This window comes from Neofelis nebulosa, chromosome Y (assembly GCF_028018385.1).
Source record: "Neofelis nebulosa isolate mNeoNeb1 chromosome Y, mNeoNeb1.pri, whole genome shotgun sequence".
Classification (NCBI taxonomy): Eukaryota; Metazoa; Chordata; class Mammalia; order Carnivora; family Felidae; genus Neofelis; species Neofelis nebulosa.
Genome location: NC_080801.1, coordinates 2,473,305 through 2,489,359, shown reverse-complemented (window position 1 = coordinate 2,489,359; position 16,055 = coordinate 2,473,305).

Sequence of the window (16,055 nt, the reverse complement as noted above, 5' to 3'; positions counted from 1 at the left end):
CTTTTAGTTTTGTTGATTGTTTCCTTCACTGTGGAGAAGATTTTTGTTTCAATGAGGTCCCGATGATTTAATTTTGCTTTTAGTTCCCTTGCCTTTGGAGATGTGTCAACTAAGAACTTGCTGATGCTGAGGTCAGAGACGATTTTTCCTGCTTTCTCCTCAAGGGTTTGATGGTTTCCTGTCTCACATTCATGTCCTTCATCCATTGTGAGTTTATTTTTGTGAGTGGTGTAAGAAAGTGGTCTAATTTCATTCTTCTGCATGTTGCTGTCCACTTCTCTCAGTACCATTTGTTAAAGAGACTGTCTTTTTTTCCATTGGATATTCTTTCCTGCTCTGTCAAAGATTTGTTGGCCATACGTATATGGGTCCAGTTCTGGGGTCTCTATTCTATGCCATTAAGTCTATGTATTTGTTTCTGTGCCAATACCATGCTGTCTTGATGGTTATAGCTTTGCGGTAGTGGCTAAAGTCTGGCATTGTGGTGCCTCTCACTTTGGTTTTCTTCTTCAGTATTACTTTGGCTATTCAGGGTCTTTTGTGTTTCCACACACATTTTATGATTGCTTGTTCCAGCTTGGAGAAGAATGCTGGTGCAATGTGATTGGGGCTGCATATAATATGAGGACTGCGTTGGGACGTATTGACGTGTCGTCAATATTTGTTCTTCCAATCCACGAGCGTGGGATGTTTTTCGCTTTCTCTGTATCTTCTTCAATGTCCTTCACAAGCTTTCTATAGTTTTCAGCATACAGATCTTTTACATCTTTGGTTAGGTTTATTCCTAGGTATTTTTTGACTCTTGGTGCATTGTAAATTGGATCCGTTTCTTTATTTCTCTTTCTGTTGCTTCATTATTGGTGTATAAAACGCAACCAATTTCTGTACATTGATTTTGTACCTGCAACATTGCTAAATTCATGTATCAGTGCTAGAGGACTTTTGGTGGAGTCTGTCGGAATTTCCACGTATAGTGTCATGTCATCTGCAAAATGTGGAAGTTTGAATTCATCGTTGCAAATGATGGCACCTTTAATTCCATTTACTGTCTGATTACTGATGCTAAGACTTCCAACACTATGTTCAACAACGGGGGTGATATTGGACATCTCTGTCTTGTTCCTGATCTCAGGGAGAATGGTCTCCGTTTTTCCCTATTGAGGACGATATTTACTGTGGGCTTCTCATAAATGGCTTTTATGATGTTTAAAGTATGTTCCTTCTATCCCAACTTTCTTGAGGGTTCGTATTAAGTAAGGACGCTGTATTTTCTCAAATACTTTTTCTTCAGCTATTGACAGTGTACTATGGTTCTTATCTTTTCTTCTATTAATGTGATGTAGCACATTGATTGATTTGTGAATATTGCACTAGCCCTGCAGGCCAGGAATGAATCCCGCTTGGTCGTGTTGAATACTTTCTATATGCTATTGAATGTGATTTGCTAGTATCTTGTTGAGAATTTTTGCACCGCTATTCATCAGGGATATTGGCCTGTAATTCTCCTTTTTCTCTGTGTCTCTGTCTGGCTTGGGAATCAAAGTAATGCTGGCTTCATAAAATGAGTCTGGAAGTTTTCCTTCCATTTCCATTTTTTGGAACATCTTGGGAAGGATAGCTATTATCTCTGCTTTAAATGTCTGCTAGAATTCGCCAGGGAAGCCACCTGGTCCAGGACTCTTATATATTGGGAGATTTTTGATAACTGATTCAATTTCCTCACTAGGTATGGGTGCGTTCACATTTTCTACTTCTTCCCGTTTGAGTTTTGGAAGTGTGTGGGTGTGGAGGCATTTGTCCATTTCTTCCAGGTTGTCAGGTTTGTTGGCATAGAAGATTTTACAGTGTTTCCTGATGATTGCTTGAATTTCTGAGGGATTCGTTGTAATAATTCCATTTTTTTTCGTGATTTTACCTATTTGGGTCCCCTATCTTTTCTTTTTGAGAAGCCAGGGTAGACGTTTATCACTTTTGTGTATTTTCTCAAAAACACAACTCTTGGTTTCATTGATGTGTTCTACTGTTTTCCTTTAGACTCCATATTGTTTATTTCTGCTCTGATCTTTAGTATTTCTCTCCTTCTTCTCGGTTTGGGGTGCCTTGCTGTCCTGCTTCTAGTTCCTTTAGGTGTGCTGTTAGATTTTGTATTGGGGATTTTTCTTGTTTCTTGAGATAGGCCTGGATAACAATGTTTGTTGTTGTCGCTGACGTTGTTGTTTTGTTTTGTTTTGTTTTGTTGTTCCCTGTCAGGACAGCCCTTGCTGCATCCCGTAGGGTTTGCATTGTTGTATTTCATTTTCATTTGTTTCCTTATATCTTTTAATTTCTTCTCAAATTGCCTGGTTGACCCATTTATTCGTTAGTGGGATGTTTCTTAACCTCCATGCTTTTGGAGATTTTGCATCCTTTTTTCTATGGTTAATTTAATGTCTCTGCAATTACCACATTCTTTTCAACAAGGTTCTGTATGTTTATAATTAATTGTTTTTTATATTTGTGTGTCTCCAAATTTGGTGTGTAGACATTTAAAATGTTTAGCTCTTCCTGATGGAGAGACCCTGAAATTAATATAGAAAGCTCTTCGTCATCTCTTGGTACAGCCTTTAATTTAAACTCTACTTTGTATGATATAAGTTGGCTACTCCAGGTTTCTTTTGACCTCCAGTAGCATGATAGATAGTTCTCCATCCCCTCCCTTTCAATCTGAAGGTGTCCTCGTGTCTAAAATCAGTCTCTGGTAGACAGCAAAGAGATGGGTCTTGTTTTGTTTTTTGTTTTTGTTTTTTCCATCCATTCTGATACGCTATGTTGTTTGGTTGGAGCATTTATTCCTTTGAAAGTCAGTGTTATTAGGGAAAGATATGCGTTCAGAGTCATTGTGATGTCCGTAGGTTTCATGCTTACAGTGGTGCACCAATTTCCTTTCCCACCAACAGTGAGAGAGAGTTACTCTTTCTTCATATGTTTGCCAGCATCTGTGGTGTCCTGAGTTGCTCATTTTAGCCACACTGACTAGTGTGAGGTGGTATCTCAGTGTGGCTTTGATATGTATTTTCCTGATGAAGAGTGATGTTGAGCATCTTTTCATGTCTGTGGGCCATCTGGATGTCTCCTTTGGAAAAGTGTCTATTCATGTCTTCTGCCCATTTTTTCACTGTATTACATTTTCCAGGTGTGACTTGGGTAAGTTCTTGATACATTTTGTATACTAACCCTTTTCCAATATGGCATTCGCAAATATCTTCACTCCTTCCATTGGTTGCCTTTTAATTTGGCTGATTGTTTCCTTTGAAGTGCAGAAGATTTTTATCTTGACCAGGTCCTGATAATTCATTTTAGCTTCTCATTCCCTTGTCTTTTGAGACATTCAAGGAAGAAATGGTTTTTTTCCCTCTTTTCTCCTCTAGTGTTTTGATGGTTTCCTGTCTACATTTAAGTCTTTCATCCATTTTGCATTTATTTTTGTGCACGTTGTAAGAGAGTCATGTAGATGATTCTTCATCATGTTGCTGTTCCGTTCTCCCAGCACCACTTGTAAAGAGACTGTCTTCTATCCATTGGATACTCTTTCCATCTTTGTCAAAGATTAGTTCACCATATATTTGTGGGGCCCCTTCTGGGTTCTCTACTCTGTTTCATTGTTTAATGTGCCTGTTTCTGTGCCAATGTCATACTATCTTGATGATTACAGCTTCATAGAAAAGGGGAAGTCTGGGCTGCCTCCCACTTTGGCTTTCTTTTTTCAACATAAGATTGAGTACTCAAGGTCTTTGGTTGTTCCGTGCCACTTTTCAGATTGCTTGCTCTAGTCTGGAGAAGAATGTTGGTACAATTTTGATTGGTATTGCATTAAATGTGTAGATTGCTTTGGGTAGTATTGACATTTTAACACTATTCATTCTTCCACTCTATAGGCATGGATTGTTTGTTTGTGTGTCTGTGTGTGTTTGTTTGTTCGTTTGTTTTTTCTGATATTGTTGTGTCTTCATCATTTCGCTTCATACATTTTCTATACTTTTCACCGTACAGATCTTTTCCATCTTTGGTTAGGTTTCTTGCTAGGTATTTTATGGTTCTTGGTGAAATTGTAATTGGCATTGATAACTTGACTTCTCTTTCTGTTGCTTCCTTATTGGTGTATAGAAATGCAACCAGTTTCTTTACACTGATTTTGTATCCTGTGAGTTTGGTCAATTCATGTATCCGATCTGCCAGCGTTTTCATGGAGTCTTTTGGGTTTTCCGCGTTCAGTCTCATGTCATCTTTGAAAGCCAAAGTGGAGGTTTGCACTATCTTGACAGGGGTTAAAACACCTTAAGTTGCCATGGATGGATGTTCTTGTCCTTCCCAACAATGGGGGTTTCTCCTGGTAACCTGGAGATCACATCCTGGAGATGTGATGGCGCCAAACCCCGGGCTCCACACAAACGGCTCCACCAAAAGGCTCTGGGCAGCTGCACTTATGAAAGCCGCTCATTTTCTGATTTCCCAGAGGTTACCTTGGACAAAATTGTGGATTTTTTAAATTACCTGGCCCCATCAATTTCTTCGACCAGCCAGATCTTAGATTGTAGGCAAATGACACCTCAGAGTTTGCTTTTCCAATTTGTAAAGGGGAAGTATACCGCCTATGTTCAGTATAGTTGTGAGATTATTGGTAATGCTGTAAATTGTGTGGAAAAAATCTGGAACATTACACTCAATAAACACTCTATTTTGTTTTGATTTCCACATAGTTGTCACTACATCCATGCAAACTGTATCTCCAGGGTGGGGTCTTTCGTAGGTCAAAAGGTAAGCTACACCATAGAAGCTATCAACAAGGCAAACTGTTTTTCCTATTCTTGAGGAGGTGACCCTTCCCTTTTTTGTATATGAATACTAAATTTGGTGGTAGAGATTATTGAAGACTTGAATGTATATTGCAGTCCAGCACACCGGGAGATACTTAAAAGTCCCCTATTTCAGGCACTGTGGATATACATGTTGAGCACCTTAGGTGTCAGGTGCTATTAGGTTCAAGTACACAGTGATAATCAAACATGCACGCTCCATATATTCAGGATGTTTCAAACCTTAGCTACAAAAGGTACATGTGTAATTACAACTTGTGGCAAATGCTGTTAAATAAAAGCCTAAATGTTATGAGAAGGAATGACAGGGCGGACAAAATCTCGATTAGAGGATAGGCCAACAAAGGTTTCTTGGGGAGAAAAGTATTTTATTCAAACTTGGACCCATAGCAACAACAGTAAGGAAACTAGTGAACACAAAATGCATCCTGAGCGGAACCTACGTGGGTCTAATTTGAGAAACCAGGAGAAGAGACGGTCCCAATCACCTAATGAAAGGAGAATGAGGAAAGATGGCATTAGAGGGGTGACGAGGCAGGACTGCGAACGTCTGGTGGTCACGTTACAGATTCTATGTGTCATTTTGAGTACAGTGGAGATTAGAGGGTTGTTTTAAGCAGAGGAATGAACTGCTCAGATTCAGGATTTTTGGATTGCATTCCTGATGCAGTGAAAAGAATGAACTGGGATTTTGGTGGGAAGGGAAAGGCAGCATGAGGCTAAGAACGAAAACGGAGAGTAGGCAGAAGGTGGTGAGAAACTAGCTGGCTTGGCATACGTTGGAGGTGGAGTTGAGAACCCCTGCTACTGAATGGATCACAGGAAAGACGTTGAGGAGGGGACGACTGACAAGGAGTCTCTTTCCCTCTTGAGCAACTGAAGACCATGCCCCATTAACAGAGGAACACAAGAGGGGTCTTAAGTTGGTCATGGATTTCAATTGCTTATTGATTGGGTATTAATTCACATACTTATAGAATTTTGCTTAGAATTTTAACTTTTCGTTGTTTTGTTTCTACCAAATTGCTTCGTTATTACCATCTTGAGGTTTTAACTGATGGTCTCCAATTCTTTGCTGTCAACAAGACATCCTGACATAAGATTATGGAGTTGATGGGTTACATAGGTACCTCATCTTCTACCCAGTCTTTGTCATCATCACAAATACTTAATGGCCACTGTTGTAGAAGAACCTCAAACTCCAACAGGGTTGTTCTCACTGTTCTTGGAATGCCTGCCCCTCCTTTTTTCACACACATTTGCTTTTGTCTCTTTTGTCCTTCTCCTTTCTGCCTGCCAGCTAGAACTTTGGTCATCCTTTAAGATTCTTTGTGCTATGCCTCTGAGATGCCGTTACTGATCAACTCAGCTCAGTGGACTTCTCCTGATACATGAAACTTGACCTTGAAGTCTTACTGTGTTTGTATGCTGTTTGGGTTTTTTCTACCCTCAAATATTGTAAGTTTCTTGAAGGCAAACATGAGGTCTTCAATGCTTCCACAAACTTTTATAAACAGTCAAACATGGTCAAAGTTTAGAAATCTTTCTTGGTGAAGTGGTGGAGTCAACGTCAAATCAGGTGGGAGGGGAGTCTGCTGAAGGAATTTTCGGATTCAAGTGCAACCTTGAAACAACATTACATCACAAACCAGAGGCAATTACCTAACTTCACAAAAATAATAAGTTACTGCACATATATTCACGTTTCACAAAAGAGTTATATTATGACCTCCGTTTTCTCCTACCTCTCAGTGCATATTGGAGACTGAACTTGAAGAACGTGTTTTCAGAGTTTTGTGATACCTCAATGTTAACTGTTGCAGTACTTTCTATGGTCACATTGTTCGTTTTTGGCTTTCATTCTCTGACATATATTCATCAAGACAGATTCTGGGCATGAATCCAAAAAGCAGTTTCAGGAAACTAGAAAATTAAAGACCACCAACTAAATTTTCTATTGTAACAGGTACTACTAAGGAGATCTCATTTAATTCTGTCTTTATTTGGACCATGGAAAATTAACTCTTGCCTTTTCCAGTCTCAGTATTTATGGAGCTGGGATACCAAACTAGGGTATGTCTAGATATTTGATACCCTAATCTCCCACTCAAGTGTGCCGTATCATGGAACACATATTTTTAAAAAATGTCTAAAGACGTTTCCTTTGAGATTTTGGGGAATTTTCAAGATGTTATGGAAGCCATGCAGAGAATCTTAAAGCCTATAGGTAGTCTTTTTGTGTAGGAACTTTATGAAAAAGAGGAAGAAGAAGAGGAAGAAGAAGAAGAAGAAGAAGAAGAAGAAGAAGAAGAAGAAGAAGAAGAAGAAGAAGAAGAAGAAGAAGAAGAAGAAGAAGGAGAAGAAGAAGAAGAAGGAGGAGGAGGAGGAGGAGGAGGAGGAGGAGGAGGAGGAGGAGGAGGAGGAGGAGGAGGAAGAGGAGAAGAAGAAGAAGAAGAAGAAGAAGAAGAAGAAGAAGAAGAAGAAGAAGAAGAAGAAGAAGAAGAAAAGAAGGAGAAGAAGAAGGGAGAGGAGGAGAAAGGTGATGTCAATATGGCCACAAAATAATTTTTACATTGCATTTTAGTGTCCTGAAAGAGGAACCCATTGAGAATTCCTTAAACTGGATTCATCTCCTCCTTTTGTCTGGGTATTTCAACAACTACCCTAGTGGTTCTTAAAACAAGCTCAAATTAGCATGATCTGTGGAACTGCCATCAAGACACCAGGGTGATTCTGATGTACAGCCAGGGTTTAAGGCTAAGGCAGCTAACTAAACATTAACACGCTGTAGTAGATACGCTTCATGCTGAGCACAGTAAAAGGGAAATGTTCATAGCAGCCTTCCGTATAATAAGTACAGTATGGAAACATACATTCCAAATGTGAATCAACAGTAGAATGGATAAGCAATTGTTAAATAATCATGTAAGAGAATGCAATGTGGAAGTACCAATCCCTGAGTTACACCTATGCAAAACAACATCGATGAGCCTTATAAAGTTGAACGGAAGAAGCCAGATCTAAAGAAATGCATATTATTCCATTATATTTTTATAAAATTCAAACATGGACTAATTTAATCTCTGTTGCTCAAAGTCAGGATATGGATTATGTTGGGAAAGGGAGATGGAGCAGGAATGGGGAGTGATCACAGGGAGAGAATTCATGGTGCTGGTAATGTCCTCCTTTTGGAATTTCATGGAAGTTAGAGGCCTTAGGTTATACAATATAAAATTCTGTATTTCCTTTACATTTTCAGTATGTCCTCAAACCTATATGCTGAACTAATTGCAGAAGTTCATCTGTATTAAAAACAATAGAATCCTTTGAAATAAGCTCTTTGGCCAAAAAAATAGTAACAGAATTTGACAGTGGGATGGATCATTTTGCGTCATGATTTGCTACTAGTTCTTGTTTTGTTTGTTTCTTTGTCTGTCTGTTTGTTTGCTTGCTTGCTTGTTTGTTCGTGTTTAATATGATGTGGTCCTGGAGCAGACCCACTGAAGATGATATTTTGGAAGTTAATATATTTATTAGAGTAAGTGGGTTGATGATTCTGTTCACTAAAGTCTTTCCTAAAGCCAATAGCATATTGCGTAAAGCCAATTATATGATTTTTTTTTTCAACATTTATTTATTTTTGGGACAGAGAGAGACAGAGCATGAATGGGGGAAAGGGCAGAGAGAGAGGGAGACACAGAATCGGAAACAGGCTCCAGGCTCCGAGCCATCAGCCCAGAGCCTGACACGGGGCTCGAACTCACGGACCGCGAGATCGTGACCTGGCTGAAGTCGGACGCTTAACCGACTGCGCCACCCAGGTGCCCCTATGATTTTCAAACGAATGTAGTATCTTATAAACTCACAGTTTTTATGGACTCCTGTGTGGCTCAATTGGTCAAGCATCTGACTTCAGGTCAGGTCATGATCTCACAGTCTGTCAGTTTGAGCCCGGAATCGGATTTGGATTCTCTCTCTCTCTCTCTCTCTCTCTCTGGCCCAGCTTTTACACTTTCTCTCTCTCTTAAATATAGATCAACATTAAAAAAATTAAAACAATAAAAATTAAAAAAACTAATGTTGATTTTGAGACAGAGAGAGCACAAAGAGAGAACGGGCAAACAGAGGGGACAGATGATCCAAAGTGAGTTTTATGCTGATAGCACTGAGTCTGGTGTGGTGCTTGTATTCACAGATTGTGAGATCATGACCTGAGCAGAGGTTGGACACTCAGCTGACTCAGCTACCCAAATATCCCTAGACTCCCATTGTAATCTAGACCTTAGCAACGTTAACACTGGACTATTTGAAAATATCCTTGATATGTTGAATGTACCTAATAAATTTATGAATTGAAACACTTTATTTATTTAAATGATACTAGAATGAATCATTTATTTGAAACGTTATTTTATGATTATGGTAGTCTTAAAGTTTATTGCAGAAAAGTTAGAAAATTAAAAAGAAAAAAGAAAGAAAAATGGTCATAAGTCAAACACCTGGAGAGAAGCATATCTAAACACCTTTTTTATGTTTATGTATTTTTGGCAGAGAGAGAGAATGAGAGAGAGATGAGCAAGAGTGAGCGATGGGAGGAGAGACAGAGATAGAATCATAAGCAGGCTCCACGCTGTCAGTGCAGAGTCTAATATGCAGCTTGGTCCCACACACTGTGGAATCATAACGGAGCTGGAATCTAGAGCCAGATGCTTAACCAACTGAGCCATTCAGGTGCCCCTGGAGGTAAGCACCTCTAACACTGTGGTATAATCGCCAGGGAAGAGGTATATGTACATCCATTAACCAAAATTAGCTATGTAGCTGTGAATCCCATTTCTGGTCATCTAGTGATACGAGCATTTCGCTAAGTCATAAATGTTCTGCAGGGCTATGAATTTTAAAGGCCACATGGCATGCCGTAACCTATTTAAACACTGCTATTGATCATTTAGCATGTTCCATTTTCTTGCTTCAATTAGTTGCTACAAGTAGAATTAGCTTTTCATGGTCTAGACACAGTTTGGTAAAGGTCAATTAAAAAATAAAAAGAACTGCAGCGGGTAATGTGAGGCGGAGGAACAGATATGACCAGATTTGTCTTCACATTGTCTATTGCTGGCAGTCTTTACATCCTTCTCTCCCTCATCCTCTTTTTCTCCTCCTTGACCCACAACCTCCACCTCTTTATTCCTCCTTCTTCTCATCCTCGTTTCTCTGTCTATACTGGCCTCCTTGCTTCCCATCAGTACACACGTTCACACTCCTGCCTTGGGGAATTCATGGGTCCTTCTGCCTAGATCACCTTCCTGTCAGCAGGTTGTTCTCTCCTTTCCTTGAGGTATTTATTCAACTGACACCTTCTTTAGCAGGACGCTCTGTGTCTAGTATTTCACCCTGTCTAGTATTTCACACCCCCTCCCCCAATTCTGGTATCCTCTCCAAGATGTATTTCCTTTTTTTCCCCATTCATTATTCTCTACCATAGTTTCTATTTCCATAATCTTTGTCAGTCTCCCCCACTGGACTATTAGTCACCAAGATCCCAGTGATTCTTGCTCCCTTTGTTCACTAGTGGATCCTCAGGGTGTAGACTGTGTTGTCTCACTCTAAATGCTCCAAAAGTATTGATTGAATGATTCAAAAAACCAACAGCACTCCTTTCTCATGAAAGTTTTATAATTTTGTACTTTACACTTACATCTTTGATCCATTTGAGTGAATTTTTTTATAAGTTATGGATTTAGGTCAAGGCTTCTCTTAATTAATCAATGAACCAATCAATTAAACAATTAATTACTTAGTTCATTGATTACTATTGCATACGAACACTTAATTGTTCCGGTAACACTTGATGAAAGACTACATCCCTTTTTCTGTTAGGTTGGCTATATGTCATTATCAGAAGTTGGGTGAAGATGCTTGTGTATGGGGACAGTTTCTGGATTCTCTGTTCTACCTCTTGACCTGTGTCTCCATCTTTCTTCAATATCACACTGCCTTGATTACGGGAGGTTTATACTGAGTCTTAAAAGTGTGCAGCATGAGTTCTCCCACTTGGTTATTTTTCAGAGCTGTTTGGCTGTTCTAGTTCCTTTGTCTTTTCACACACATTTTAGAATCAGCTTGCTGATATCCACAAAAAAAATCCTGGGATTTCGACTGGGATTATGTTGAATCTCTACATCAAGTTGATAATTGACATCTTACTAGCGAGGCTTCCAAGGGTAGATATGGCATATCTCTCCATTTATTTATATTCCTTGATTGATCCAATCAGCCTTCTGTGGCTTTTAGCATACAGATCCTGTGCATGGCAGTTAGATTTAAATGTAAGTATTTCAATGTTTGGTGTGATATTACATGGTTCGTTAAAAGCATTTCATATTCTAATTGTTCATTGCTTATGTGTAAAAATAAAACTGAGTTGTATATATTGACTGTGTATTCTGGGGCTTATTTAATTATGTTTGAGTTCTAGAAAACTGATGTATACCCCTTAGAATTTGTTTCATGTTGATAACCCCATGATTTAAGAGTTGCGGCAGTTTTCAGGGCACCTTGATGGCTCCATCAGTTGACTACCAGACTGCTGGGTTCAGCAGCTCAGGTTATGGTCCCGTGGTCAGGGGATTGAGCCCCGTGTGGGGCTCTGTGCTAAGCATGGAGCCTGCTTAAGCTTCTCTCTCTGTCTTTCTCTCTGTCTCTTTCTCTCCCCGTCTCTGCTCATTCTCTCTTTCCAAAATACAATTTGAAAAATAAATAAAGAAAAGAATCGAGATAGTTTTTATTTTTACTTTTTCCAATCTGAAGGCCATTTCTATGTCTTTTTCTGTGCATGCCACGCTTGTAATCAGGGGAGGTACTGGTTTTTATGTCGATATGTACACAAAACTGACAGATTCTTTGCTTTTATTGTCTCTTACCTTGGATTTCCCCAAACTTTCCCCAATCAAAATAGGATTCACAGGGACCCTATTCTAGTTTCGGTTCAAGATGGCTGTGTAGGAAGGCCTTGAACTCAACTCCTCCAAGGTGAAAGATTTCAATTACCTCCATATTGACCTTAAACTTTCCAATTGATTAACCTTTTCTTTCCAGCTTCTCTCCTTCTTTATGATTATTTATTTTTGAGACAGAGGGAGACAGAGCTCAAGTGGGGGGACGGGCAGGGATAGCAGGGGACATAGAATCAGAAACAGGCTCCAGGCTCTGAGCTGTCAGCACAGAGCCCAATGCGGGGCATGAACCCATGAACCATTAGATCATGACCTGAACTGAAGTAGGATGCTTAGTCAACCTAGCCACCCGGGCACCCCCTCCCCACCCTCAGCTTATCTCTTAATTCAGGATCCTGAGTGCAGGAATCAGATAAGAAAAAAGAAATTAAAGTCATCTACCTTTCTAAAGAAGCTGAACTGTCACGATCTACAGATGACATGAGAATATGCATAGAAAACCCTAAAACTTTCCCCCCAAAACTACTAGAAGTAATAAACGAATTCAGTAAAGTTGCAGATACGGAATTGATACACAGAAATTGGTAGGGTTTCTATAGAATAATAATGAAGTCACAGAAAGAGAAATTAAGAAAACAACACCGTTCCTAATTGCACCAAAAAAAGAGAGAGTAAAATGGCTAGGACTAAACTTATCCAAAGAAGTGAAAGACCTGTAGTGTGAAAACCACAAGTCAATGATGAAATTGAAGATGACACAAACAAATGGAAAGGTATCCCATGATCATGGATTGGAAGAATCAATATCATTAAAATGTCCATATTGCTCATAACTATCTACAGTTTCAATGCAATCCCTGTCCAGGTACCAAAGGCACTTTTCTCAGAACGGAAACAACTAATACTAAAATATGTATGGGACCGCAAAAGACCTTGAATAGTGAAAATAATCTTGAAAGACAAAAACATACCTGGAGGTATCAAAATCCCAGATTTCAAGATGTAGTACAAAGCTTCAAGTAGAGCAATTAGTATGGGTAGTGGCACAAACACAGACACATAGATCGATGGGACAGAATAGAAAGCCAGGAAATAAACCCATGCTTATGTGGTAAATTAACCTATAACAGAGGAGGCAAGAATAAACAATGGGGGAAAGACAGTCTCTTCAACAAATGGTATTGGGAAACCAGGAGATCTACATGCAGGTAGCTAGGACCTAACCCTAACGCTGGCCTGGGCTCTGGCCCTAAAGGGACCTAGCATGGACGTCTGAAAGAAATAACGGATTGGGGCCAATTACCATTGGGGAAAATCCTGTGTGGAAGTCACACTCTCTCCATGACATTTCCATGGCCGTGATGGAGACGGAGGAGGAGATCCTGAGACAGTTTCAGTCTGGCCCACCCATATGTTTGGCTCCACTCTTCCAACGCTACCCCAGACCCATAACCGCACATGGGCCCTCATTTCAGTCCTGCAGGGAAATCACATCACTGTGGGTTGTTGGAGCAAAGGCACTTCCGGAGAACCAACCCCTTACCCGACCCACTGCTCTGCCTCTAAACGGGAACACCTTCTAAGGCTGAGAAAAGAAGCGGTGGGGCATGAATTCCTCCTTTTTCTACCCTGTGTTCTCTTCAGGACCTCAGGACATTGAATGCTGCCCACACTCACTGGCGACGATAGTCTGCTTTACTGAGTCTACCAAATCAAACGCTAATCTCACCCAGAAACACTCTACAAATATCCCGAGAAAAAATGTTTAGTCTGGGGCACCCCACGGCCAACTCAAGTAGACACGTAATAATAACCATCACAGGGTCATTCTTGTTTTGCTTCCCTTCCCTCATTCACCTCCTATTGCTAACTTTCAAGTTCTGAAGTCATGGCTTTTTATATTCTGACCAGTGTATAGCGTTAAGAGAAATTTGAGGAAAGTTGTCTTGTGCAGGGACTAGTGTTTCAGTTAATATGAAAATGTTTCCGGTAAGGTAAGGGAAAAAAGATCTTAGCTAGGGCACCAACATACTCCATGGTACTTTATCAGGGTTGGCCCTCAGCTTTCCAAACCCTTAACGTGCTAATGGGAAGGCAGTGTAACATGGGTGAGAGCATGCATGTTGGCATAGGAGCAGAGCTGGTGCCCATCCCAGCCACACCACTTGTGTTTGTGTTATCTTGGACCAATTACTAAACATATCTGAAACTCAGCTGCCTGATTTATAAAATGGAAATAATAACAAAGGGTCAAAAAGTTTAAATGCCAGTATTGGCAAGGTGCTTAATCCAACACCTGACAACACGGAACAAGTGCTCCACCGATGATAGCCATCATTATCCTCATTTGAACAGCTAAGACAGGCTAATATTCTGTGTGGGGTCAGATACCTACGGGTGGATCTCAGGTCTTCTGACACTGATTCTTTAATTTGGAGGGAGCCCAGGGCCAGGATGGCTGAATGAGTACGAGGAGGTACACCAAAAGCCAGTCCTCTATCCACCTCTTATTTGATAGTCCACTTGTATATTCATCTCTTTCCTTCCACTAAAAGAAATGCAAATCCCTCCCTCTAGAAGAAATCATGCACAGACGCTTGCATGTAATATTAAGTGTTAGGCTCTGTAAAACTGGCACGTGCATCATCTCATTTAATTTCACAATGGCCCTTCATATGGGAGTCCTTATTCCAATTTCCAGGTGAGGAAATTGAGACCTAGGAAAGTCAAGTGCCTTCCCCATAACTTGTTTATGACTGTGTTAGACAACAACCCTAGACTCCTACTCCATGTCCACTGTGTTTTCTTCTGTGCCACAGTTTGTTCTCTTCCAGGGCGAACACTGCTAAAGAATCATTTGAGCAAAGCAGCAAAAAAAAAAAAAAAATCATGTAAGACGTTTAGTTTTCACCCAAGCACAGCTTTCTGGGTGACTTTGGTGTGATTTCTCTCTGAGAAACAAAGGTGAGAAATTCCAAACCTCGGCCTTTGTTACGGAGTTATGAAGACCAGTAGAAATTAGTAAAGCTCACTGGCAGATTAAGGTTTCCAAGTTGAAGACATTAGTTTGAATTCTCATATTATGGGTGTTAAAGTGGAAGCTGGGATTTCACATGGCTTTGACAATCGCCATCAGTTCCTTTCTTCAAGATTTGACTGCATATTCTCATTCTTTCCTTTTTTTTTCTTCTTTAACTATACTTCCAATCTGCCAGCTCATCCCTTGTTTCTCCCTATGTCTAGCAATGGCCATTCTCCATATGTCCACATTGAGTCTATCATCAAAGAAGAATAAAAGATAAAAGAACAAAGCCAGAGAAGTAAGGCTCAATACTAAAATGTAAATTGGTGTTAACACTTCTACTTCCAGCCAAATGTAATAACAAAAACTGGATTTATACTCCTTTTGGAAGCAGCTAAAAGCGTAGAGAAAATATATAAGAAGCTGCTCTCAAAACATCAGACATCAGGCAGTGAAGGGCAGTGATCCCTGATATTGGGAAATAAATGAAATGGTTCCTATAGTGCCCTAGCTTATTGACTAGGTGGGGATTTGAGTCTGTGGTTTAGAGAGGAGGAAGCTGGCATAGCCCAACAGTTTCCCTGAATTGTGGAGGGGGTAGTCACTGATTCAGGAAGACTGCTATCTTTCACAGAACAGAGTACCAAAGAAGAGAAAGTTGTTCACAGAGAGAACTCCAGAGATCAACAGATTGCCTGCCTTGAGTATTCAATTGAATATTGATAAACTCTTGTGTATGAGGAAACTGAGACCAGGGGAAGGAACAATACCCACTGCCATACGCGGTCAGGAATAATGCCTGACAGCCAGTGTGGAAGACCTCACAATTTACATGCCATTTGGAAAATACTTGATTTTTGTGTCAGTACTGGACAAAAATTATCCCTAAACTAAGTGCTGCCTGTGCCTTGCCCAAAGTATATTTAAAGAAAGACCTGAAAGGATCAACCTATTTGTAAGTAACTAAACTATGTTCCAAATCAAAAACCAAAAATATTTTAGGAATCTAGAAGTATCCAGCCTCTGACAGGCTAAAACTGACCATGTTTGGCAACCCATAAAAAATTATCAGGCATGCAAAGAAGCAGGAAACTGAGACACGTAAGGAAGGGGAACTCAACTGACACTGACCCAGAAATTACACAAATGATATAATTCATACATAAGAACATTCAAATAGTTATTATATCTATGATCAATATATCCAAGAAATTATAGGGCAGA